The sequence below is a fragment of the Ambystoma mexicanum genome, chromosome 6q (assembly GCF_040938575.1).
Source record: "Ambystoma mexicanum isolate Mex_15411 chromosome 6q, UKY_AmexF1_1, whole genome shotgun sequence".
Lineage (NCBI taxonomy): Eukaryota > Metazoa > Chordata > Amphibia > Caudata > Ambystomatidae > Ambystoma > Ambystoma mexicanum.
In genome coordinates, this window is record NC_090937.1 from 874420103 (window position 1) to 874446520 (window position 26418).

The 26418-nt window shown below is 47.7% G+C and overlaps 1 protein-coding gene and 1 non-coding gene across 5 annotated transcripts in view; one reads left to right on the plus strand and one right to left on the minus strand.

Annotated features, from left to right (window-relative positions):
- Positions 1-26418, minus strand: part of SH3RF1 (SH3 domain containing ring finger 1) — a 493515-nt gene that overhangs the window by 419910 nt on the left and 47187 nt on the right. The gene's annotated exons all lie outside the window — the stretch shown is intronic.
- On the plus strand, positions 15844-16005 carry LOC138517227 (U1 spliceosomal RNA). The gene has a single exon (XR_011282439.1). It is a non-coding gene; the product is annotated as a U1 spliceosomal RNA (small nuclear RNA).

Sequence of the window (26418 nt, forward strand, 5' to 3'; positions counted from 1 at the left end):
AAATGTTTTAAGCATAAACAGCTTGTAGTTGAAAAGCAATGTTTCAACTTATTGTGACTTTTGATTGACACCAGCACACCGCGTCCTCAGACAGCGTTATGACCACAACCAGGCAACGTGGTTATGACAATACCTTGCAGGAGCCAGACAATGTCCTGTAGGGCACTTTCCCTCATCAGACAGTAGAGGCGTGACACTGCCAGCCATTCAGGCTTGGAGTACAGGTGCGACACATCCCTGCATCTCGCAGGATAAGACATGAGATGGCAATGCACACCACCTGTGTGCTGCATAGCCGCTCTGAAGCCACTGTGTCCATGCAGCACGCCACACATCTATAGACAAATATATAGGCCTGACCTCAGACGCCACATTCATTACCATTTATGAGCTCCACTACTTGGTGTACTCCCATGAGGTAGCCCCATCCCTTACACCTCCGAAACCAGGGAGCTTCCGAGTTAAAAAGAAAAACCCAGTTCAGATTCACTAGTATAGTTAATAATTTGCTTTATCTGGCAGTAGAAACAATAATGAACCATACTGGGCAATATCGGTTAGTGGAAATAAGGCGGAGGCTCATGGGAAATCAATGGCATGTGAAACAATGAATTGTGGCAAATAGCAGAATGCAGTGTTTGCCAAAGCCTACTGGGGTGCAACCACCCCAGCGCGCATCGGCACACACGGCCTTGTTCTTTCTGTCTCCAGTTCCACCTAGTGCTTCAAGAATGCTCGTGCCTGACATCACCACACCCCCATGTAAACAAAGAGTGGGCGCACAAACTGCACTTTATCGTGAAAATTGCTTGTGGCTAGTGCTGCCTACGGTCAAAAATGATGCAACCTGCAACGTTATCTGGAACACAAACGTTGCAGCAGAAAATTCTCCTTTGCGCCATTTACCAGAGAGAGACCCACCCCCCCTTCATGGTTCCACAGTCCTCCGTGCACTGCAACAGGAGAGCAAAAGACAACCATGTTGATTTGTACTTTTGAAATGGCAAACCTCAATGGTCCATCCTCCTGCACAAGAGCCTCACTCAAACCAACTGCTGGATACCAACAATGTATTTGTGTATCTACACTGTAAGATGCCACAAATACTTTTGTTTTGGACATCTCTTGGTCTGCTTCTGTATTCCTTCAATATTGCAGGTGTTTAATAGGCCGGCCCATTGAAAATGTGTCGTTCTAGGGAAGATCACCTGTGTGGCCTATTGCTCCCTCTATGTCAGGCTATGCCAAACCTAGAAGGGCTCGATACAGAAGTGAGCACGAACCCCCACTCTGCTCACTGCAGAACGCAGCGCTGAAACCTTTGCCTCCCCCCATATGTCTTGGACGGCATCTTCCATTAGCCCCAGCCAGTACAGTCACGGGAGTTGTAGTCAAAACATCTAAAGAACCACACACTGCAGACCGGTGCTGCAAACCATGTGCTATTGCCAAAAGACAATTACTAGACTAAAAGCAAAAGCATCCATTTCTTCAAAGTCTTCTTTGACAACAGCAGTAAGCACAATTATACCATCACTCTCACCGTTCAAACACGGTCTTGCTGGAATACCCCCCGTTTACCCGAGTGGGTCCGGATTAACTTCCATTTTCAGCACTGTAGGGGGATGTTGCTTAAACAGAGCTATGGGTGCCAGGAAGCAGAACTTCAGCTCGCAGGCCAGGCCCCTGGCTCCATGCAGACACTTTTTATGGAGTTGATTTGTGGATTATACAACCCCCTTTTAGTGCGAACTTACTGGTGTGGACCTACTAGATCCCCTTGTAGAATTACAGTTTATGGGGTACATTTGGTCAAGATGGTCGAGGAGGTTTCTCTTCGAGGGACCTTCACTGAAGGACAAAGCTCTGTTCAGGAGAGGCACAACCGGGAAGTAGCAAAACCCCAAAAAAGATAAGGTACTGCATCATAGATGAAAGATACTGCTTACAAAATCAGACTAAAACAGCCCGAAGTAAAGAAACCGTCTTGCAGTTATTTGAGTGAACGCTCAACTCACCCTAAAGCAGAAGAGACACGCTGAGGTCTGTGGGTAACATGGTGCTGCCTCAGATCTCTGAATGGTGATACTCCAAACATAGCACCAAGAAGGTGATTGTCTGGAGATAATAAATCACCCCTGAACACACCAACTAGCGAAGCCTGGCCTCTTCACTAGTTCCACCAAAGTCAAAATTGATAGAGTATTCTTTCAGATGGGGGGGGGTAGCTTTTTATTGCTAGTAATGTAGGCCATTTTTTTTTTGTAATGCTGAAAAATGTCTTTGCGATTCTGTCAATCCACTGCCAGGAAGGCATGTGTAGTTAGTAAGGTAGAAAAGCAAATCTACGCCATGGAAGCTGAAGACAGGAAGGAGACGCAGAGGAGATAGGCCCACGAGGAAAATAGAGGAAAACCATGTGCTCAGATGACGAGCGATACCTCTTAAAGGGTGAATTGGATGGGAAGCATAGAAAAGCCGCGAGGGGGAGAGGACGACAGGCAGAACGCGAAGATACACAATGAAAGCCGAGAGGAAAATGGAGCACGCAGCTGCCATGCGGCCATGTGTCATGCCTCTCCTCTCTTTTTAGCCACAGCACTTTGCATTATGGCATCTGCTCTCATCTTTTTCTCATTAGTGTTAAAATACAAAATGAAGTTTGATTAAAAGGAGGGAGCTGAAGAAAAAGGGCTCAGCTTGAGATGACAAAATTGCTTATCAATGACAAATGGGTAACAGGTCTGTTACTGCTATAAACAAGCCTTGGCAAAGCCAATAGTTCTGGCTGTTGCAAGGTCTAAACATTTTCTGAGTTCAGGTACATAGACACGCCCAGGCTGATAAGGGATATGTTAACTCCAATGATTACAGTCAATGTATATAGTCTGGCCGCAATGCAAACAAAGGGCAGTTGAACAAAGCAAACCATCTGCCCCACCTCTCCCTCCCCCAACACCCTGCCCCCTTTCTGTCCCGCCATCCCACGCCCTCCTTTTTGGATGCAGTCCGAGTACAACTAGTCCCCCCCCCCCCACCACTTCCACCACTGCCCCTACGTACAGCGCTCCATTGCTTTCTAGCTAGTTTCAAACTTTATTAATCCCTTACATACAAGATAACACACTGCGGTTGCCACTTACTTCTGGACTACGCCGCAGAGACCTTATAAATATATTGGTTACACTGAGCCATATCAAAGAACAAGACTTAAAAAATGGGGATAAGACGCTAGAAGAAAATCGCATCTGGGAGCCACGGACGGCAAAGCCAGAAAGCAACAGCGGGCAATCAATGTTTTAATAAAATATGTAAAAGATGTGTACCAAAAAAGTTCCAGCTGCACAAAGCCTTTGTCTTCTGCTCCTCACGTAGATATGGCCTTCACAAAGAACTAGTGGGTTCTCAATATCCACCCTGGGTAGCGGAGGATCATGTGCGGGGGAGGGAGGGGGTGTCTTTTGCTCAGTCGGAGCAAAGCGGCCACTGCAATCAGAGCCCTATCAGACATGCAAGGCCATCTCTTTGAAATCAAGAAGGCGTTCGGTAGCAGAATTACAAATGACTTTTCAGGTTCAAAAGGTAAAACGCTTCGAGACAAAAGGGAAAAATTGAATTATTCATCCTACGCAAGAGCGCCTCGGGTGACTTCCTCAACAAGGCCTTGATCGCAACATGGTTAAACATGTCTCGGAGACGAAACGGCAGAAGGGCGTCCATTTCATCATTAATCATGGCGCAAAGGATTTTTTTAAATTTCAAAACTAGCTTCTTTTTTTATTGTAATACTGGTTGTGTAAAACAACCTTATACAAATCATATGTATCACCATTAAAAGCAAAAAGATAAAGAAACAGGAGTACATATTTAAACACCCAAGTTACTAAAACAGACAATCCTACTTTTCACAGTACCATACTCATCATAATTCTTTACAACTACATCCACAATTTACACCAATTCATTTCATTAGGAGAGGGAAAGCGGAAGAGAGAAATGATTAATCGATACATTTCCCCTCATATCCTGCTCCACATAGTGCCAGTAGGAGGGCCCCGGGGGGAACGCGAAGCGTTTCCCCCCGGGGAGTTTTTGGCGCTGCACACGGCCAAGAGTGGCCATGGGGGGCAGAGCGCCTCCCGGGGGTATTTAAGGGCTCAGGGAAGGTTCGGGAGGCAGGCGACGGTTAGGACTTGGTGATTGTATCAGTCCTGTCGCTTGCTCCCGAGCCTTCCCTCAGTTGGGCTTTTTGAAGAGGTTATCAGTAGAGGTGAGGAATAGGGCATCTTAGCGTGTAGGTTTGTTGTGTAGGTAGTTATATAAAAAAACATTTAAACAAAAATTTGTTTTATAGCGGAGGTACCGTAAATAAGGTACCTCCATTTTCTTACCTGGGGGGAGGAAAGCGCTGTTGGCGGGGTGTTTACGGGAGCCGCTGTAGTTCAGTTGGTTTTCCTTTATAAGTTTGCAGGTTGTGGAGCGAACGTTTCGACCGTTTCTAATTGGGAGGAGGGGGTTGTGTAGAGCGTTGGGGTTAGGAACACGGATCATACCTGGTCAAGTGGCACAGCGAGTAGAGTGCTCGCTTTTACATCAATGCAGAGCCTGCTAACGCAGGTTCGAATCCCGGCGGCCACACACCGTGGGTAATAATAAGCAGCGCTCAGATACCGGAGGGTTCGTAGCACTATATAAATGCCAAATTATTATTATTACTATTAAAGGGGCAGCTCTATTCTTCCTTCATTGCGTTACAGTGCGGTGCATCTCGCGATACACTAGGGGGCAGTGTGGGAGGTATTGTGTTCAAGTGGATCTTGTGTCTGGTGGGTGTAGGGTTTTTGCTGGGCACTGTAGAGCAAGATTGGGGGGTCTCTGAGGTCGAGGGCATTAAGAGGGGTCAGTATTTAGGGGTGTAAAATAGGAAAATTTAAAAAAAAAAATAATATAAATAAATAAACAAATATACTATTTTGGTTTACATATTACCAGTGGGTTTTTATGAGGTGTTAATTTTACGCTGTTCAAAGATAGCAGTTTTGGCATTTTGGGTATAGGTCCACGGGTAGGTTTTGGCTCGGGGGCGTAACTTAGCTAGATTAATTTTCAGGGGGCATATTTTTAGTGCACAACCAGATTATTGGTGCACAAAGGTGGACCAGGGAGCTAGCAAGAAGAGTTTGGTTGATGCTAGGGCTCTGAGGGAGGCCCTGGAAATTATTAGCAGAGCATCTAAGGCCCAATTGGAAGGGGCGGTAGGGGAAGTAACGGGAGAAGGGGAGGTAGGTGGGGGCAGGCCGCAGCGTAGAGCTACGGCTGATGGGGCTCCCGCGGTAGTGGTGGCTTGCACCCCTGCGGCAGGGAGAGGGGAGGTTTGGGAATCCAGGGGCAGGAAGATGAGGAGGGAGATAGACAGGAGGGCGTCCGGGGGAGAAAGGATTTTGGGTGGGGAGCCAGTGAGGGAGGGAGTGAATGATAGACCTAGGGAAGCTGGGAATGCTCAAAAGGAGGTGGTTCGAGGGAACAACAGTGGGGGCAGGGATGGGGCACAGAAGGGGGTGTCAGGGCAGAGGGGAAGAGGGGATAAATACCTGCAGAGGAGTGCAGGTGGGAGAAGGGGGGAGAGGTCCCCATCAATAGAGGAAGGTAGAGTGGGGCGCGGAACGCCCCCCCCGGGTAGGAGGAGTGAGGGCGGAGGGCGCTGCGCAGCCTCCGCTGGGCAGGTGGAGGTAGAGGGTTTCAGTACGGCCCCTCCTCGGTCAGCGCAGGGAGAGCCTAGCCATATATCAAATATCGTCAGCTGGTATTTAAGGAGGTTGTTTTTGACCCGCGTTTCCATGGGTGACTCTCCAGATGAGGACGCATACACAGTAATAGTGAGGCAGGAATAAGGAACTTTTGGAAAATACTAAACCTTAAAGAGTGGTGGAAAGGGTCCAATTACCTCGGGTGTGGAATAATAAGACACAGGACTGAGAGCGCTTACCTCACTATATTACAGACCAGCAGTGAGATAGAAAGGAGAGATTAAGGAAACGCAAGAATTCCTCAAGAAATTGGGAATCTGCGGTGATTTACAGAACAGGCCCAGGATTTATCAATGGGATGAAAGGTTTCACCCCTAAAGAAGAATTATTAATTCCGGCACAAGTCAAAAATCCCCTGAAGAATGTCCTACATTATTGTATCTGAAGGACAGAAACTTGTACAAGTCGGGTTGTTTACATTACACCAATAGGAAATAGGCCATCAATTGTGTGACATAGAAATCAGAGTGTATGATCCTAAAGAAATGATTATAACATTATTCACTTATGGTGTTCTTACTTGTGTGGTTTTAACATATGATATATGTTTTATGTACTATGATCATTTTTATGATTGTTTTTATGAAATAGATGAGATTTAAATAAAGTATTTTGGATATTTGACTCCATCGTTGATGGGGGAAGAGTGTTAAGCAACACCGGTTGAAATACTTGTCTTTAAATTGCTCCATAGGGAAGTGAGAGCAAAGGGGGGGTCTAAGGAGGAAGAGAGCGAACTGGCTTCACGCCCAAGGGTCCCGGTGACTATTGAGAATTGGACGTCAGCGTTTATCATTTATGCCAGTGTGTATTGCGAAAAATTCCCAGAGCGTTGCGTGGCCCTGCTTAAATATATGAATGTAACAAGGAAGGCTTTCACGAGTTTTGGGGGTTTTGCCTGGGTAAGGTATGGTGAGGAATTCAGAGCGAGAATGGCAGAGGACAGTCAGGTGGTGTGGGGGAGATAGACATGGATCTCTGGCTGCAATGGATGCCCCCAACGAGGCCTGCCCCGACATTGCACACAGCAAGTGGGCTGCCCGTGCCTTTCCGGCCCTTTCTTGGTCGCCCCGCCCATGAGGGGGCAGGGAGAGGAGGCAGAGGACAGCCCTCGACAGCATGTTGGGCGTTTCAATAAAGAAGGCTGCACGAGGTGGATGTGCAAATTTAAACACTAGTGCAGCAGGTGTGCGGGTCGGCATCTGGTTACAGATTGTTTTCAGGCAGGGGACAGTGGGTCAGGGCGAGGAGCGGGGCAAGTAGGTGGGGGGGAAGGACCGCATGCCAGGTAAATTAGGGTGTGCTGGTAGGTCGGGCTCAGTTTATCGTAAAAGGAGGGAAGGGCACAAGGTTTGATGAAAGGTTTTTTGGGGGCAACTTAAAGGGGGCAGGAGAAGGGTGAGGAGGAAGACGCGTAGGTAGGGGAGGGCCGCAGGGGGGATGTAACGGTGGAAATTGTTAAGGGGAGGTAGCTGTCATTTTGAGGGCATGGACGACGGTGGTGAAGCCCTCACGCTTGCCGCACGACAAGGTGAGTAGGCTTCAGGCTGCATGGACGGAGGTACGGGAGCGCCTCTGGTGCAGCAAGGGGAAGTGATGAGATGGGTCTGCATGGACGGGGGTGCACTAGAGCCCCTGGTGCAGCTGAAAGAAAAAAAAAAAAAGTGGAGCAACGAAGCAAGGTGCTGGAAAAGGAATTTATGTGGAATGGACTGCATGGACGGGGGCGCAGGTTTGGCCCCTGGTGCAGCGGTGGAGAGGAGTAAGGCAGAAAAGGGGCCTTTATGGACAGGGGTGCACTAGGGCCCCTGGTGCAGGTGGGAAACAGGTGGTAATGGATGCAAGGAGCTTGAAGATTAGTTATATGGAAGGGCCTGCATGGACGGGGGTGCATGTGGGCACCCGGTGCAGGGGGGGCAACGCAGGACTGTAAAGCAATAAACTGGGCACAACAAGTTGAACAAATGGTTTATTGCTTGTAGGGGAACTGTTTGCGACTTGTTTTACGTGGTTATTCTTTGGGGCTTTCAGGGTTTCTGAGTTGGTCGGGGGAAAAGGGGGGGTAGGGGACTGCAATGGGAAGATGTTCAAATTACAGAAGAAGGTTTAGACATCAAGATTAAAAGGTCTAACACGGATCAGAAGGGAAGGGGCTCTTGGGTTCGGCTGGGTCGAGGGAGCAAGGTTTTATGCCCAGTTCAGGCAGGCAAGGTGTGGAAGGAGCGCTGTGGGGGTAAGACATGCTTGGTTTTTTATTTATTTATTTATTTATTCTTTCAACATGCGGATGGATCGCGGGTTTCAGCGGCCCAGGTGCTAGGGGTATTGCGGAAGGCGCTGGTGGCAGTCGGAGAAAAGGCAGAGGATTTTGGGACTCATTCCTTTAGGATGGGCGCAGCATCTGAGGGTACCAGGCTGGGTTTTTCAGAAGACAAGGTGAAAAGATTGGGGCGTTGGAGGTCCTGGAAATACAAGGGGTACGGCAGGGAGTTTGATAAAGGGGAATGTTGAAAAGGTGGAGTAGGACTTTGTGGGCCAACTGTTGTTGTTGAAATATTTTTGACTTGTCAGTGATTTTGTAATTTCTTTTTCAGATGCTGCGCGAAAGAAGGGGGAGTTGGCGCAAGTTTGGATTGTTGGCCATTCAATTGTTAAGTGGGCTGGGAAACAGGCGGAGAAAAGGGTGTTTGGAAGGCAACTGGGGTGCAGTTACAAGGAAGTGGTGGTGAGATGGCACGGGTTGGGGGGCCTGCGGTGGGATCAGCTGCTTCCTATATTGACAGGGATGAGGGAACGCTTGGGGTTCCAGAGGTGGTGATTATGCATGCAGGGGAGAATGACCTGGTGAGAGATACGGGGTGGCTCTGCTAAGGAAAATGAAGAGGGACTTAGTGTGGGTGCGGGAAATGTGGCCTCAAGCAGTGGTGGTATGGACTAAGTTGTTGCCGCGATGAGTGTGGAGGGGAGTGAGAAGTGAGGGAGCAATAGAGCGGGCCAGGAAGGGGATAAACAGAGAAATGGTAAACTTTTGTGCCTCAGTGGCAGTGGAGGTATTGGACCATAAGGAAATAACATATGAGGGTCTCCTTATCTTTAGAGAGGATGGGGTACACTTGTCCGTGTATGGGAATAATCACTACCTGGCGGACTTGGGTTCTTGGCTGGGAGACTGGGTAAAAAGTTGGAGGTGGGAGGAAAAAAAAAAAAAAAAAAATGGGGGGGGGGCAGAAAGAACTCCTCAGGGGAGGGTTTTTCTGGTGCCGGGGGCATGGCCCCTTTTGATGTGGGGGGAGGGAAGCACAATGGGGGAATGACATGGGAAAGGATGGGGTGGTGCTGTTTGCACAAGCAGGTCACCCCGGGGGAACAGGTATTGAGCCTGGAGGGGCATGGCCCCTGGGAGAAAGCGGGACGCCTGGAAAAGGGGCAAGGAGACGGTAGGGTCCAAGGGATAATTAGGGAGGAAATGGGTTATTTAATTATTTAATTATTGGGGGAAAATGAAAATGTTTAATTTAATTGGTTGTTAAAATATTTCTTTAGTTTGTTAGGCCATGGAGCCAGTTAAGCGTTTTGATTGTAAGCTTTGGCCTGTCACATTAAAGCGACCTTTTCCACTTTTAAATGAGTCTGGGTTTTTGTGCAGTAAGCCAAAATGAACATTTATTAGACAATCCCTTTCTATGCACGTTATAGTGAATGAGTCAACAACTGCTACACCTATTACTTTAGGACCATTTAAAATCCTTCTTTTGCCCTGGACTTCATCCATTAAAATCTATTATTGAAATCATATTCTTTTAAACATTAAAGTGCAAGTAATAAAAAAAGTGCAATTTTGGGCAATACTGAAGTCCAAAAAGTCATTATAGGATTAAAGTGCAAATGCTCAGACTAAGGTGCAATAACACTCTTGGCCCATCTGCCCATGCCCCTTTCATTTAACCTCGCAGTTCAATAAGCCCAGCTGCCTTAACAGTCCAACCTGTGACCTCCCCACTGGTAACTCCATTATAAAATGCTCGGACATCGATATACTGGAAGTCTTGCACATACTTTGCACGCACAGTTCTTTTCTCAATGCTCGTAGGTTCTCGCATGCAATCTTGTTTGGAGAAACCCTCCTCCATTACAGCAGCCGCTGTCCCCTGTGGTGACATTATTAGGGAAACGCGTTTGCAACACTTCAGCTGTATTCAGTATATTTAACCGAAATCTTAAAAACATGAGTCCTCCAATAGGAGTTAGGGAACACTTTTTTTTTTTTTTAAAAAAGAGCTCTTCTCAACTGGCGGTGGATTTATATATAATTTGTAGCAGTTCACACCGTCCAATCATACATAGTCCAGCAATTTCTTTTTCACCTTCATAGGGTCACGAATTAACTCTGCTGCATGGAGATTAGATTCGGTTCATATTGCCACTGCTTCCTTATCAAAATTCGTTAATGGCACTGGCGGACCCCATCCCCCTCCGCCAGAGCAACATACAACGAGGCACCCACTGGGTTAAGTACATTTCTAGTAAATACTAGTTTCTATACACCAGCTCTAGCTCTCAACCACGTGGGGGATGGGATTCTTTGACTCGGGCCTTATATTTCATGCACTTTAGACGCTAAAGCTAACGCAAGAATATTTCTCCGAAATACTGCATTATTTGAGGTGCCGGCTTCACTTGAACATTGCGATCTCGGGAATTGCAGCGAGGTGACCCGCCATCTAGGCTGTACAGAGCCAATCTCGTCTCCCGGCGATCCGTAAATCAGGTGTCAGCACTGGGCCCGCGGCAGCCATTTTAAGCTAACACACGATTTCACGAGGCAGCGTTTGAGACATGTTGATAGGAGAGAGACTTGAATTTAGGGTCGCTCGGAACCAAGTTCTGTTCGTGAAAACTAGAATCAACAGGCCACTCGACCAAGCCACGCAATTAAGACGGTAGACGCGGTATTTGAAATAAAGCGTGTAAAATGTTTGCCATTAAATATTTGAAGGAGTTTATTGCCGCAACACGGTCTCAACTCATCCCATCTGCAGGCAGGAAAATTCAGAAGATTGCGTCAGAGCATCGCCTCTATGGACTGGCCGCCTTTAATTGACAGGCTTTTCTCACTCTGAAAGGCTCAGAGATGTATATTCAGCACGCCACAGGTCGGGTTTTCACACTTAAAATATGATTTGACGATCCACTAAGGCAAGCTGCACGAATTGGCCCGGGGACCCCCATTGCGTTTTGTTCTCGAACACGTTTTCCATCCCTTGAGGAAGGAGAGACATTAATTGTTAATGAAACGTCCCACTAGGACAGCTGCTTCACAGAGCTAATCTCGCCTGGGACAACCATGCATGGTTAGACCCTCGGGAAAGTCCCTTTGGTTTAATTATTCCCGCCCTCTTGTTAAACAAGCCAGAGTCAGATTGGCTGCCCAACACAGGATGAGCAGGATCGCAAGAGTCCTTGAGAGAGGGTCCTGCCTTTCCGGAGACTGCTATCCCATACTTATGACATGCATCAAATAGCTTTCAGGCGCTAGTAGGCCAATTTTCACAAACTATGCAATCCGGCAAGATTAAACGAGACCAAGTAAAAGGTGATCTTCCATGGAGCGCACCATCAACGGTCACTCGTTCCACACTTATCCAACTTGGACTGAAAAACCTCCACTACCAATTCTCTGCCTCCTACTTGGGGGTATATGATATGGCATTTATAACTCCCCTATACACAAGTGTTTCAAGGTGCGATGAGGCAAGGGAGGGGGAACAGAGGGAAGACAGAGACAACGATCTTACTAGGCCAGGTGACATTAAGATCGTGCAGGGGAGGGGGAAAAGTGTGGACGGAAAGGGGGAAGGGGGAAGTACAGTACATTGGATAAAAAGGAAAATAAATGAAACAAAACAATAAAAGTGCGGCCAGCTGGTGGCAAGTGCAGACATCAAGGGAGTGCTTCAGGGGGAAGGGAAGACTCCACTGGCGAAGGAGTGGTTGCAGAAGTTAGCCAGAGCAGGAGCCAGGTGGTCAATGTGGTCCTTGATGGTTTTGGAGGAACAGGGGTGAACCTGTTTTGACCAGACTTTCATAGATCAGACTTGTCTGGAAACCTCGTCTGGGGAGAACAGGGGAAAGGCAGCGAAGGAGGGAGGAGAGGTGGTGGAGATGAGCAGAGCTGAAGAGGTGTGCAGGATCCAGAATGGACAGGAGCTTTTAACCTCAGTAGGTGGGGACCAATACCATAAAAACAGCCAACAGACGAGCCATAATGATTTTAAAACAATGGGCTTGCGTACAGGCAGCCAATGCAAGAACGCAAATGGTGCAGAACTGTACATGTTCAAGAATTGGAGCAAATCGTCCCGACAGGTGCCTGCATTGCACAAAGTAGGCCAGATTGTATATTCCGAGTAAACAGCACCTGCCGGACCCACGTTCGGCTTAGAAGTGGCATTGCCAGCCCATGCCTAGTAACACTGCGGCTTGAATCTAGGAATATGCCAATGCTTCTAGTTTTCCCAATGCCTTGGGTCCAGGTTCTTGAGCAGAAGTGGATGATGTATCAGAATCTAAACTCACCAAGTAGAGAAAACTAAAAATATGAACTGGTCACTGAAGGATATAGATCGCTAGTCAAAACCTTCCAATAGCGTCTCATGCCTGCCAAGTTTAAAGGGGTACCAGATTGTCAAAGCTTTCTGCAACTCCTCACCTGGCAGCTAATGAAACTCGCCTAGAAACCGCCCCGTTCTCCAGGTCTTCTCTGCGAGATCGCGGTTTGGCAGCACTATCTAGGCAGGATTGTGGAAACAAGCACCAAAACTAGGTTCAATGTTTTCTGATGAAACGTTTTTCGTTGAGGTAGGCATTTCCTTTTCGTTCTTATCCAAAACGCGGACAACCGCAGGCAGCCGTGTAACCGTGCAGCGTTCAGCTAAACGCCTGCCCGAGAGGTCGGGGTGGCTTGGGCTAGTCGGGGTAGGCCTGGCTCGGAAGCCCATCTCAAGAGACTGCCGGGGCTTGGCCCTGGCCATTTAAACCCCTACGTGTATTCGTCCGAAGGGCAACTATAGCAAACATTTGATTTGTCAATTAGGTTCAGAATGCAGTCTGCAACAGCTACTTTTTATGCTTTAAAAAAAAAAAAAAAAACACCGTGCTTGCTTGTGGAGGGCCCGGGGAAGCACTGTCCACGCGGAGCACTGAGCCGCCCAGCTCTGCCATGTGTGGAACCCGCATTCCGCGGGTCTCCCCTTTGAATGATGGAGGGTGGACTCGTACTTTGAACCTGTGACCCAGGAGTTATGCTTATGTCACGGCTGGGGCATTAACCTTCTAAACCAAGGTTGTCCAACGTACGGCCCGCGGGCCACAATGCGGCCCGCCAAGCCATTTTATGTGGCCCGCCAGGCCGTATGTTGGACAATGCTCGAGTGTAAAAAAAAAAAAAAAAAAAAAAAAAAAAAAATTTTTTTTTTTTTTTTTTAAAAATGTGCCTGTGCGCAAAACTACTCTGTGCTCTATTCGGGACACATAAAAGAACAAGACAAATGTGTGTTTAGACATAAAAAGAGAATACATGTCCTAGGACATGTATTCTCTTTTTAGGACATGTATTCTCTTTTTATGTCTAAACACACAAAAGACTACCATTGAATGTAAGTGCATAAATTAAGGATCAGAACGGCACTATCCATATAGGAATGGGTTACTAGCAGGATTGCTAATTCAGTTTGAAATCTTTCGATAGGCCTTGGTTGTACAGATTCACTTCGGATCCTTCTGTTAAACAGCTACGTTTGTTTCTTAACATTTTAGTACAAAAATATTATATATTTGACATTTTCCGTGTTTTTTCTCATTGTATTTAAATATTTTATATAAAGTTTTTAACAAAGCACATACCGAGCCAATCCTCATGAAAGTGTTCTACAACATAGTCAAATAACATCAAATCTGAAGCACCATACAAAATATAATTAGCCATGTTAACTAATGGCAAACAGATGTGTCTACCTCATGAGAAAGCATTTAATCTAAAAAGCAGGAGAGTAGCGCCTGATCCCCCTCTCCCTCCCCAAAAATCTGAACCCTAGCAGCTCAACTAGACTCCCTTGAAGCCAGGCATCTGTCTTGAAATGCATTATGGCTTCTAAAGGAAAACAACGGACCTCTCGCCAAACGATTGTAAAATGGCGCCCCCTTTGCTCACGGTCTTTTGGAGAGTTTCCATCAAAGATGCTAAGGGGAGCTTGCGTTCGTCAATCAGGAGGCCGATCAGAGAATCCACCCTGCTGTCCCTATGCCTCCATACTACAACATGTTTACGTTACTGCCATTGCTACTCATTTAGTTTTCTTCACTATCCGAATAACAAAACTACTAAAAACAGTACAACAGGCTTTATTCTCTAGTACAGGGGATGACCAGGTACAGCAGAAATACTAACAATGGTATGCTGAACCAAAGTAAAAGAATGTAAAACCACGTTTCTAAAAAAAATATATTACCTTTTACTCTAATAACAAAAATGTACACAAATAATAAAATACTACTGGTGCACCCCTGTAAGGGAAAACCCAGGGAACGAAGACTTGAAAATAGAGGGGCACTACAGGTTTGTAGACCGAGGTGCACAGGCAAAGATTTCAGCAGCAAAATGTCAAACCTTATGACAATGGCTTTAAAAAGGTAGAGACGGGTGGCTTAAAAGTGAACAGGGTTATTTAAGGTGTACATAAGCAACAGGGCCATTTCAAAAACCTTTTGTTCTTTTCACTCGTGGCTCAACACTATCGGGAGACGGTGACAGAGCTTTGGGTTGGGGAACTGGGTGACTGTGTCCAACGCATGGTGTGGTTCAGCACGCAGCAGTGGCAAGTAACACAAATAAACTTGGGCAGGGCCAGGCAGGCGAGGTCTGGGTCAACGTAGCTCACAAGCATTTTGATGAGCACTGTGCCTTAACTTCTGGGCTGCTGGGAGACCCTGTCCAGAGTCTCTAGGGGCAAGGTGGGTCCTTTGTTCTGCACTTCCATGCCAGGAAGTTCACCAGAGAGCACCTGCAGTGAGCAGGGTCCTGGTTTCAGAGTTCATGCAGCAGGTGTGGCCTTGGTCCTCACAGCAGCTTCACACCAAATATGCACCTGGCATGGTTGGGGACAATAGCTTTCCTCTGCGGCAAAAAAATGTTTTGTCGAAATTGCCATTCGCCAAAAGTGGGCAATAGCAAATAATCTACACACTCAAGAACAACCTTTCAAAAAATGCTCTCCAGAAATGTATAGAAAGGAAACAAAATCCAAATCCAAATCAATGGGAACCAAAGTTTTCGTTTGTTAGTGGATTGAGTTTGTTCACAAAATGGATCGGAGTACACTTCGAATAGTTGCTGCAGCTCTGGAGAAAATACGAGTGGTATGATAGGTTATTTATAAGGCGCTTAATACCCATGCAGCAGTGATCCCAATCATAAAAGTGAAACAGGCAAGCTCAACAGGTATAACTTATTTTCACTCTTTTGGTAGCGCAGTCTGAGGGCAGCCTATACTTGCCTTTGGCGCTGTGCAGGCTCGGCTGACACAACACGGCATATGGTTACGGCAAAGATGTCAAAGCTTCAGCATTGTCATTGAGCAGAACTCTGAGACTCAGGGGTGGTGGAGCGTCGAGGTCCAGGATGATTATGATGGTGTGAATGGGGCCAGCGCTGAGCAGCTACGCTCAGGAGGGCCATGGGCCCGTGTGGGGCTGACAGGCCAGTGGGCAGACTGCAACAGGCCTGCTCAAGCCATCCTGCTATTTATACAAATCTCGGGCCGAGCAGCACCTGATGGGAGAAAGGAACTGTGCTACAATCTGCTCTTCTGCTGGGCTCTGCCTGCTGGAGCTTCCCCCTACACGCGGGACAGGCAGCTCTGCAGACGCTCAGAGCTTCCGGGGATTGGGGGGTTGGGGCTGGGTCAGGGCCTGCCTTCTCACCCTCGCTTAGCGGGGCTTCCCAGAAATGACCCAACCCCTGCCCTCTTGCATGCAACTCATACTTAGCTGGCAGGGGAGAATGTGATCTCAAGGGCAGATCTCCCAGGGTGAGGCTTACCCATTGCACATCGGATTTGCTGACCCCTGCTATGTTCCCAAATGCGGGATACACGACTGCATTATTTCTGGTAGTGGGGGACTGCGTTCGCGCTCTCCCCCCCAATTTATTGGTGAAAGAAAAGGTAAAGTGTGCACTAGGCCTGCTAGGTTGCATACTTTTAGATTGTGCTCACATTGCGTTTCTTCAATTAGGTTCACCTTTGGGTGATCGCTTTTCCACATTTTATCTGTTGAATTGAATTATGCTTCTTTCATCACCACAGAAGTAATGTGTATTACAGAGATAAGCTGCCATATGTATTGGGCACACTGCACATGCTCAGGCAGCATCAATCATGCTTTGTACAGGACAATGCTGGCCTACATTGGGAACAGCCAGCATAGACATGTTGCTACAGAGGCATATTTTGGGTACAACCAGCACGACAATGTGTTACATCAGTGACAGTGCTGTTTTACACTGTGGACACATTGATCATTAAAATGTGTTGTGTTGTAAAATGTTCTTTTCTGCTGTTGGTGACATGGAATTTTCATGTTCCCCTTTTAGAACTGATTGTACACTTATGGCTTTTTGGTCACCTTTTCTGCTGTAAAATGCACCATTTCAACCCCATATTTGAAAAAAAATTCTTGGGGGGGGAACCCCCCCAAACCCTCCCTAGAACCTTGTAGCTCCCTCGCTACGCTCGGTCGCCCCCACTATTTCAGAAAAATATTAACACATAGACACTGAAAGAAATCACATGCAAAAAACCTTTGATCACTGCCCATGACACCAAAAGCTATCCTTGGGACTGCATGGCTATCACTGCCTGTGATACTATTGTGCCAAAGGTCACACAATATCGCTTTTTAATATACTGCTTTGGGTGAGGTTGTTGACTTTTGGCTCGCCGGCCCTCTGGGTGACAAAAAGTTAATGCTTCGGCCCCACATTCAAAAAGGTTGGACAAGCCTGTTCTAAACCCTGCCACCCCCAACCCTCAAGATTAGGAATGCATGCCCTTGACATGCCACGACATATACTACTCCTCCGAGGAGAACCCCTAGGGTGCTCCATCGTGTTGTCAAAGCTCTTTCATAAAATAACAAACCAACCACGCAGCGTTCCGATGTACTTTCTGCTTCAAGGGAGTGAGCAGAGCTCCCCTACCTGGAGCTGAGGGTAAAACCAGCCCAGTGCGTGTTCACTGGCGACAGTATCGGGTAAACACAGAGGGACAAGCTCTTGTATAACAGCCCCCACTGCCCCCCTGCACCGCTTTGACGGAGCCCTGCACACGCCGATAACTAACAGGGTTGAGACACCGCTCCTTTTACAGCAGGAACGCGACAGTCTAGTAAAGGGGCGAAAACATGCTTTTGTGTCTGGGAACAAAAACAGTGGGCCCTATTCGTGGAATTTTTTGCACGGTTCAAAGTGACTTTGCACTGCCGACACAAACCCCAGTTCATGGAACTGGGCAAAGTGTATTTTTGCAGTGCAGTCATTTTGTACTGGAAAAAAAAAGACTTAGTACTGACTTTGCACTGCAAAAATACACTTTGCACAGTTCCATGAAGCAGGGTTTGTGTCGGCAGTGCAAAGTCACTTTGAACCGTCCGAAAAATTCCATGACTCGGGCCCACTACCTTTGGCCCCGATTCATGGAATTATTTGCGTGTTAAACGGGTATTTGCGTACCATTCTGCCCGCAAATCCCCATTCGCAAACAAGGATTTGCGGGCAGAATGGCACCCAAATCCCAGTTTTTACACGCAAATAATTCCATGAATCTTTGCCAATTCCCGACCCTCCAAGCCTACGAACTTGGCTAGCGTTTGTCCTTCAAAAGCTTTTAAATGGGCAGGTAAGCCCACAATCCTCCGCACCACCCACTGCCGGGAAGCACTTTGAGTTGGGAGTGCCTCTCATTCACCCCTTGTCGGAAAAAAAAAACAAAAACCGCAAAAGCTGCCCAGAACAAAGTGACCTCACCTGTGAGAAATTAAACCAGTGACACGGAACAGGGGATAGGCTTTACTCAAGGGCAACGTCGACAGCGGTTCTGCGGTTCACCACACCGTGCAACTGCTCCTGAAAGCTTCAGGGGTTGACGCCCCCACGCGCTCCCCAACCCCCCCCAAATGGATTAGTGTCAAGGAGCTGGCTTGTTCCACGTGTTCACTTTTCAGCAGTATTAGTTTCTCACTACTGTAAAAACATACAACAACAGGCACATTGCCTGAAAGAACGAGCCAGTATCTTGGGCTTTTTTCTAGTTCTTGCTATCGAAGTCTTGAGGCTAACTAGCTCTGAAGAACGTGAACTGTCACTCAACTGCACGGATGCTAACTTTGGTTACAAGGTGATCCCTTCAGTAAACACAGTAACCCACCGAAAAACGTATTCCATGCGCGCTGCTGGTCAACAGGTGGGGTGGGGGGGAGCAATATGCGCCACCTTTTTTTCTACCTCCCTGGTCCGGTGACTCGCAGGGGGTTAATCACTGGAATAGGACGCTCATGCTAATGCATGAGCACCCTAGTCCAATGCAAACCGCATCAGAGCGTGGAGGTAATCATGTGAATAGTGCAAAGCAGCAGCACCCCATTGTTATTAAACGCGCCCCGCCGCCGCGGGTGCATTTAATAACAAATGGGCGCCTGCCGCGCCTTCTCCCACTACGCCAGGTTGGGGGAGCCCTTGAAAGACTCCCCCGAGGTGGCGTAGCAGGGGGCTAATGGCGCTGTGGGGGGGGTATGGCGCCCCGGGCGGTCGCCCGGCCCGCCCTGCCCTACGGCCGGCCATGCTGATAGGAGAAACAGCCACTCGTGAGTGGGGCATGAGTCACTCTTTAAAAAAATGTACCTGGACCCCTCAAGCTTCTTAACATAATCTTGCGCGGATTTCCTATAATGCAAATTCAATAGTAGGAGTCAATGACCTCCGTCAATAAACACAGGCTAGGTTTTCTCTAGCTGTGTTGTGGCAGGCAATAGACCTTTATGCAAACTAGTGTTTTGCTGTGTGTATTTACCTCAATTTCAAGCCACGCTCTGCAGATTTGCGGGAGTCAGGGCCAGTGTGAGGGCACAGAAAGCCGCCCCGATATAGCAATTTGCAGGGGTAGGTGCACACTACTACAGCGGCGCGCACCCCGGCCTCGAGTCAAGGGCTATAACCCAGCCCTGTAAACGAGCAGAAGCACACGACTTCGCCAGACACAGGCCTCAACAAGAGCCCCAGGAGCACGCTGCTTAACCCTTTCACTCCTCCTGGACGTGGCTACAAAAAAGCTCCCCGACTCATCCCTTCAAGACTGCAGAGCTATATAAACCGTATGTCATACAAACCTGATGTTATCATCTTAATATAAAACACAGATTCTGCCTGGGAGGTCAGCTCACGCGTGATCTCAACTCAGCCAGCGAACCGCACCCCCCACCCTGCTGCAACCTTCCAAGGTCGACAAACTGGCTAGAATTAAATTGGGAAATGACAACTGTTACTGCAACGCTTACTTTGATGTGGCTCTGGAAGAGCAGCATCAGCGATGGCTATTAGCATTATTGATCTAAAACATCAGATTTTCTGACCTCCCCCCCCCACATAAAAAAACAAAAAAAAAAAATATATATATATATATATATATATATATATATAAGGACTGGAAACCAATCCGAATTACATCGGCACTCCGGCTGTGATAAAAGCGAAAGACTGGATGTCTCCAACAAATCCACACGCAGGCTTGTGTATCGTGCAGTCAAAGTGTCCTTTATTATTTGAAATACATGGACAAAGGAGGCAGCAACGGTCTTGGATGCAAGAAAAGAACGACGCGTTTCACCCTACTCGGGCTTGGCCTGGTATGTGACACAGAGAGAGGACTGTAGTGTTATAGAAAAAAGTGTATAAGTCCTTTTTCAATGTTTTGCACTTAAGTAAAGTAACAAGTGGTAGACAACAATGCAGCCATGTTGGAACTTGCATGACCACCCATTTCATTGCATTCATGAGAGTGTTTTTTTATTTATTTATGGGCACTATAGTAGTTCGAAACGCTTTTGTCATATCAAACCAATTATTCCATGTGGGTTGGGGATGGACAATTTGCCCGAAATTACTGGTATAAAATGATGTATTTTCATCCTAGTGTTCGCCAATGCCAACAAAGTTAAGAGAAACAATTGTACATCGTCTTCTATTGTACTAGGTTTGTTTAATTCAGCCCTAATGGGCCGACACAGTGTCTCAGCATGAACTGAAATGTGGTGTCAACAAAGTTTACAAAATACATGTTGCAGACATCAAAATTGAAATATGCAGATGTTTCATAGGTAATAAAGTGCTGTGTGCTATGTAAACATTAAAGGACAAAGTGCTGAGTGCTATCAATAAAGTGCATAATATAAAGTGCATATTGCAAAATCACAAGTAGTTGGTAATTTGACCTAGCGGCTGTATATAACCTTTGCGGGTGCCTCTATGGTATGTTCTATCCTACTCAGATCGCATCAACTCCACAGAAATTTGTTAAGAAACGCTGAAAAGCGCTAAAAAACGCTAAAAAAACGCCAGGGGGGGTTGTGGGCCATAAAACTGTTTGTTTGTTTGTTTGTTTGTTTATTTATTTATATTGCGCACCAGACCCTTAGGTTACCGGGCGCAGCAACAAGTATATGCGAAGCTTACAATGTTACAATGTTATATAAATGAATTTACAATATTACGCCATATTACACAAATTAATAGAATGTACAGATAAAGAGTTGCCGTATTTACATGAATGTACAGTTAACAATATACATGATTAGCAGTAATAAACATAAAGGTTGATGTCGCGTCGGGGTGCATTAGGTAGGACTACGCTTGTGAGTGTTCGGGTGTTAAGTCATTGTTGGCGATAATGTGTTTGATAAGGTTCCTTCTGAAATGGGGGAAGGGTTGGTCAGCTCTAAGGTTAGGTGGCAGGGCGTTCCACAGGTTAGCAGCTTTCACAGGGAAGCAAACGCCACCAATTTTGGCAAGTCTGAATCTAGGTACTGCCAAACAATTGGAGTTGGCGAGTCTCATGGGTCTATTGGAAGTTTTTCTTTTTATTTTGTCCATCAAGTAGCTAGGAGCAGCATTATTTAAGGCCTTATGGGTTAATGAGATCATTTTTAGCTGGATTTTATTCTCAGTAGAAAGCCATTTATGTTGCCGCCTAGTCGAGGAGATATGCTCCCTCTTTCTTATTCCTAATGCAGCTCTGAGAGCATTATTTTGTAGAGTTTGAAGTCTTAGGGTAGTGGCTTTATTGGCGCTACTGTATAGGGCATTACAGTAATCAAGTCGGGAAAGAATTAAGGCTCTAGCCAGGATTAGGCAGCTGGTATTGGACAGGAAGGGCTTGCCTGCTCTGATCAATTTACAGGTGTAAGCAGTGGTGGAGGCTAAGGAGTTTACCTGTTTAGTGAAGGACAGGGTAGAGTCGAGATAAAAACCAAGTGTTTTTACTTCCCTCGAGACTTTAATGACATTTCCGTCTATGCTGAAGGCTGAGTAATCTGGGCCCAATTTGTTAATATTGGCTTTTGTGCCCAGAATGATCAACTCTGTCTTATCATCATTCAGGCAAAGACCGTGAGTGGCCATCCATGCCTGAATGATGAGATACACTCTATTCACCAACTCCCCATCCTCACTGTAATCCCGAGAAAGTGGGAAGAGAATCTGTGTATCATCTGCATAGTTAGTGTAGGTGATACCGAGATTGTCCAAATCATCGAACAGAGGTTTGGTGAATATATTGTAAAGGGTCGGAGAGACGCAGGATCCCTGAGGGACACCACAAGTAATGGGTATAGGGTCAGCTGCTGCCGAAGGGGAAAAGACTCTCATAGTTCTCTCACTCAGAAAGGATTCTATCCAACTGATAGCTTGGGTGGAGAAGTGAGCGGCAACGTCCAGGTGTTTGCAGAGGACTTTGTGGTCCACAAGATCAAACGCAGCTGAGAGATCTAGTAGGAGGAGGAGGGCTGTTTTACCCTGATCTCTCAGTTCGTCTATTTGGGCCTTTAAGTCAATCAGGGCTGTTTCCGTTCCGTGTAGTGGGCGGAAGCCAGATTGTCTAGATCCTAGTAGTTTGTGCAGTTCAAGGTAGTTTTGAATCTGTATATAGGCCACTTTGTCCAGGATCTTTAGCAGAAACGGAACTGTGGTGATTGGACGGTAATTGGTGGGGATGAGAGGATCTAAAGTTTGCTTTTTAAGCAACGGGAGCACCCAGGATTGTTTTAGGTTAGCTGGGATGATACCTGTGGAGAAGGATGCATTGACAAGTTTGGAGATAAATGGTGATAGGTCTCTGGCAGCGTCTTTTATTAGCTGTGCTGGGCAGATGTCACCTTTGCAGTTGGATGGTTTGAGGGTGAGGATGATTTTTTCAATCTCGAGTGTGGAAGTTTTGGTGAAGGAGAATTTGGTATGTTGAGGCATGTGGATCGCCTTAGGTGGTGACCGTGTAGGGAGTTTAAGCGAGTCTTTTTTAAATTGAATTTTGTTTTGGAGGGTAGTAATTTTATTAGTTAGAGCATATTGGATGTCAGAACACCAGGTCTGATCTTTAGTGCAGGTGTCTGGTATGGCAATAGGTGACTCAAGTTCCTTTAGGATGGAGAAGAGTTCCTTCATGCTAGATTTGGAGTTGGCGATGCGATCGTTGTATGAGTTTTTCTTAGCCAGACAGACTGCGTTTTTGTATTGACGGGAGATAGATATTAGGTTAGCCTTGTTCTCAGCAGTTGCACATATTTTCCAGTTGGATTCATATTTTCTCTTGGTGAGACGTAAAGCCTTGAGTTCGGGCGTGAACCATTTATTTAGATGGGCTTTGGGTTTACTTGTACGCATTTTAAGTGGGGCAATTTTGTCCAGAGTATCAGTCATAATTTTGTTATACTCGTGAACTAAAGTGCCGGGGTCTAAATTGTCAGGCAAGGCGTTTAAGGTTGGAAGAATAGCGGGTATGACATTATCTATTGTCATATTCTTTTTGTTTCTTGTGGGGCATGAGGGTGCCATGGGGACGACTGTAGAGGATGGTTGGGAGGTTAGGAGGTCAAAGGACACTAATGAGTGGTCAGACCATGATAAAGCTGAGATAGAGGAGATGACTTTAGTACAGTTAGAGTCAGCGACCCAGTCTAATATTCTACTTTTCGTATGGGTAGGGTTGTTGACTTTTTGGGAGAACCCTAGAGAGTTAATAGCTTGGGAAATAGTCGCGGCATGCACATCTGTTTTGTCATTGAATCCTAAGTTAAAATCCCCTAATAACAACAATTGAGAGGTGGTTTTAGCATTGGGGGTTAGTAACTTGTGTAGATCCTCTTCGAAGGTCCCAAGTGGGCCTGGAGGTCTATAGATTAGGTGAATAGTTAGGGATTGATTATTATTTATAAGGAGTTTAGCAGTGAGGGCTTCACAGGATTGTAGCGTTAGTGCAGGGGCTAGTCTTAGTGAGAGGCTTGATTTAGAGATAATGGCAATTCCGCCTCCGCGGGTGCCCTCTCGGTCTTGTCTACATATAGTGTAGCCGTCAGGTATGGCTAGCATGAGTGAAGGACCTGCTGCCTGGTGTAGCCAAGTTTCAGTTATAGCAATGAAGTCCAGGTTATTCTCAGTGATTAGATCAGCTATCTCAAGGGCATGTGCAACTAGTGACCTGGCATTGAGAAGTGCTCCTTTATAGGAATGTTCCTTAGTTTCCTCTTTGGTATGTGTAGGATTAGGAGTGTTTTTCGCGCTGGATTTTGTCTTGGGCACAGATATTTGGGTAAGCGTTGAAGCTCGGGTGTGGTTAGAAGCGTAGCCTGTATTGCCAATTTGATGTTTCATTTCAGATTTTGTAGGAAGGAGGAGTCGTCTAGGTGTCTCATGGAGTTTGTTAAGTCTAGCGCGTAGTTTGCTATTTCTATCGTGGGTGGAGCTAGGCTTGGAAGTGTAAACTAGTGGTTCTAACAGAGTTTGGTGTTTAGAGTCAGTGTAGGCATGAGTGTTAGTAATAATATCTGGTGATATATGTGATAGAGGTGCATGTGAGTATAGTGGGGTTTCTGTGTAGCTGCTTAGCTTGCTAGTAGCAGGAAGTGTAGCAATAGCCATGATGCAGTAGAAGCTAAGTAGGCTGGACATTGTGCGTGACTGGTACTTAGTTTGGTGGGTAAGTGGTTTACAATACAATGGTCTCTGGGCGACCATAAGGCACTACACAATATCACAGTGGTCTCTGGGTGACCATAAGGCACTACACAATATCACAGTGGTCTCTGGGTGACCATAAGGCACTACACAATATCACAGTGGTCACTGGGCGACCATAAGGCACTACACAATATCACAGTGGTCACTGGGTGACCATAAGGCACTACACAATATCACAGTGGTCTCTGGGTGACCATAAGGCACTACACAATATCACAGTGGTCACTGGGCGACCATAAGGCACTACACAATATCACAGTGGTCACTGGGCGACCATAAGGCACTACATAATATCACAGTGGTCTCTGGGTGACCATAAGGCACTACACAGTATCACAGTGGTCTCTGGGTGACCATAAGGTACTACACAGTATCACAATGGTCTCTAGGTGACCGTGGTGCCGGTGCTATTATCAAGTGACAGCATATTGCAAAGCAGGGCAAGAGTATGGTTGGTTGGCTATAGATTGTGCATTGAAATATTTTGTTGCGGTTCAAGAGCACAACGGTGCATGTGGGACCTTGGACGTAGCAATGTTGGGAGGTGCTAGATCAGGGCTCTAGCTCGAAGGTCGGGAATGGAATGTGGAGGAGGGGGCAGTATGCTTACCCTGTAGGTGGACGGCAAGGGGTCCTGGCTCTAGGCTCGACGGTGTAGACAGGTTGAGGACAGGCACAGTGCCTTTGTGGGTGCCCTCGTTGATTGAAAAAAGAGTACGTTTTTCATTGTCCAGGTGGTAGTCTATCGGTTAGAGAATAGAAAAATTGTGCAGGGGGGGTGGCCACGCCGCGCTCCCATGCGCGTAACAGGCGCAGGAACAGGCCTTTGTATGGCCTTAGTGCTGGCCGCCGGCGAATCCGCCTGCCGGCGGAACCAGCTGGAGTAATCGAGGCTCAGCCTCGGTTTCGCGCCGCGCCCGGCATGGGCAGGTCAGGCGCTGTATGGGACAGGGTCAGGCAGGCTCTGTCCGTGTGCCCGCTGGAGCCTGGATCCTCTGCTGGGCTGGGGGGGCTCCTGCCCTCACCCCTCGGCGAAGGGAGATGGAATGGTGGGATCTGGGGCGCAGGAACAGGCCTTTGTATGGCCTTAGTGCTGGCCGCCGGCGAATCCGCCTGCCGGCGGAACCAGCTGGAGTAATCGAGGCTCAGCCTCGGTTTCGCGCCGCGCCGCGCCCGGCATGGGCAGGTCAGGCGCTGTATGGGACAGGGTCAGGCAGGCTCTGTCCGTGTGCCCGCTGGAGCCTGGATCCTCTGCTGGGCTGGGGGGGCTCCTGCCCTCACCCCTCGGCGAAGGGAGATGGAATGGTGGGATCTGGGGCGCAGGAACAGGCCTTTGTATGGCCTTAGTGCTGGCCGCCGGCGAATCCGCCTGCCGGCGGAACCAGCTGGAGTAATCGAGGCTCAGCCTCGGTTTCGCGCCGCGCCGCGGCCGGCATGGGCAGGTCAGGCGCTGTATGGGACAGGGTCAGGCAGGCTCTGTCCGTGTGCCCGCTGGAGCCTGGATCCTCTGCTGGGCTGGGGGGGCTCCTGCCCTCACCCCTCGGCGAAGGGAGATGGAATGGTGGGATCTGGGGCGCAGGAACAGGCCTTTGTATGGCCTTAGTGCTGGCCGCCGGCGAATCCGCCTGCCGGCGGAACCAGCTGGAGTAATCGAGGCTCAGCCTCGGTTTCGCGCCGCGCCGCGCCCGGCATGGGCAGGTCAGGCGCTGTATGGGACAGGGTCAGGCAGGCTCTGTCCGTGTGCCCGCTGGAGCCTGGATCCTCTGCTGGGCTGGGGGGGCTCCTGCCCTCACCCCTCGGCGAAGGGAGATGGAATGGTGGGATCTGGGGCGCAGGAACAGGCCTTTGTATGGCCTTAGTGCTGGCCGCCGGCGAATCCGCCTGCCGGCAGAACCAGCTGGAGTAATCGAGGCTCAGCCTCGGTTTCGCGCCGCGCCGCGCCCGGCATGGGCAGGTCAGGCGCTGTATGGGACAGGGTCAGGCAGGCTCTGTCCGTGTGCCCGCTGGAGCCTGGATCCTCTGCTGGGCTGGGGGGGCTCCTGCCCTCACCCCTCGGCGAAGGGAGATGGAATGGTGGGATCTGGGGCGCAGGAACAGGCCTTTGTATGGCCTTAGTGCTGGCCGCCGGCGAATCCGCCTGCCGGCGGAACCAGCTGGAGTAATCGAACTGTCATTAATATATATCAAAAGTATCAAAAATATTAAAAATATTTATACTAAAGCACAAACATTGATGTAATACAGCACAAATGGGCAGTATGTGACCCTCGCGGGCGC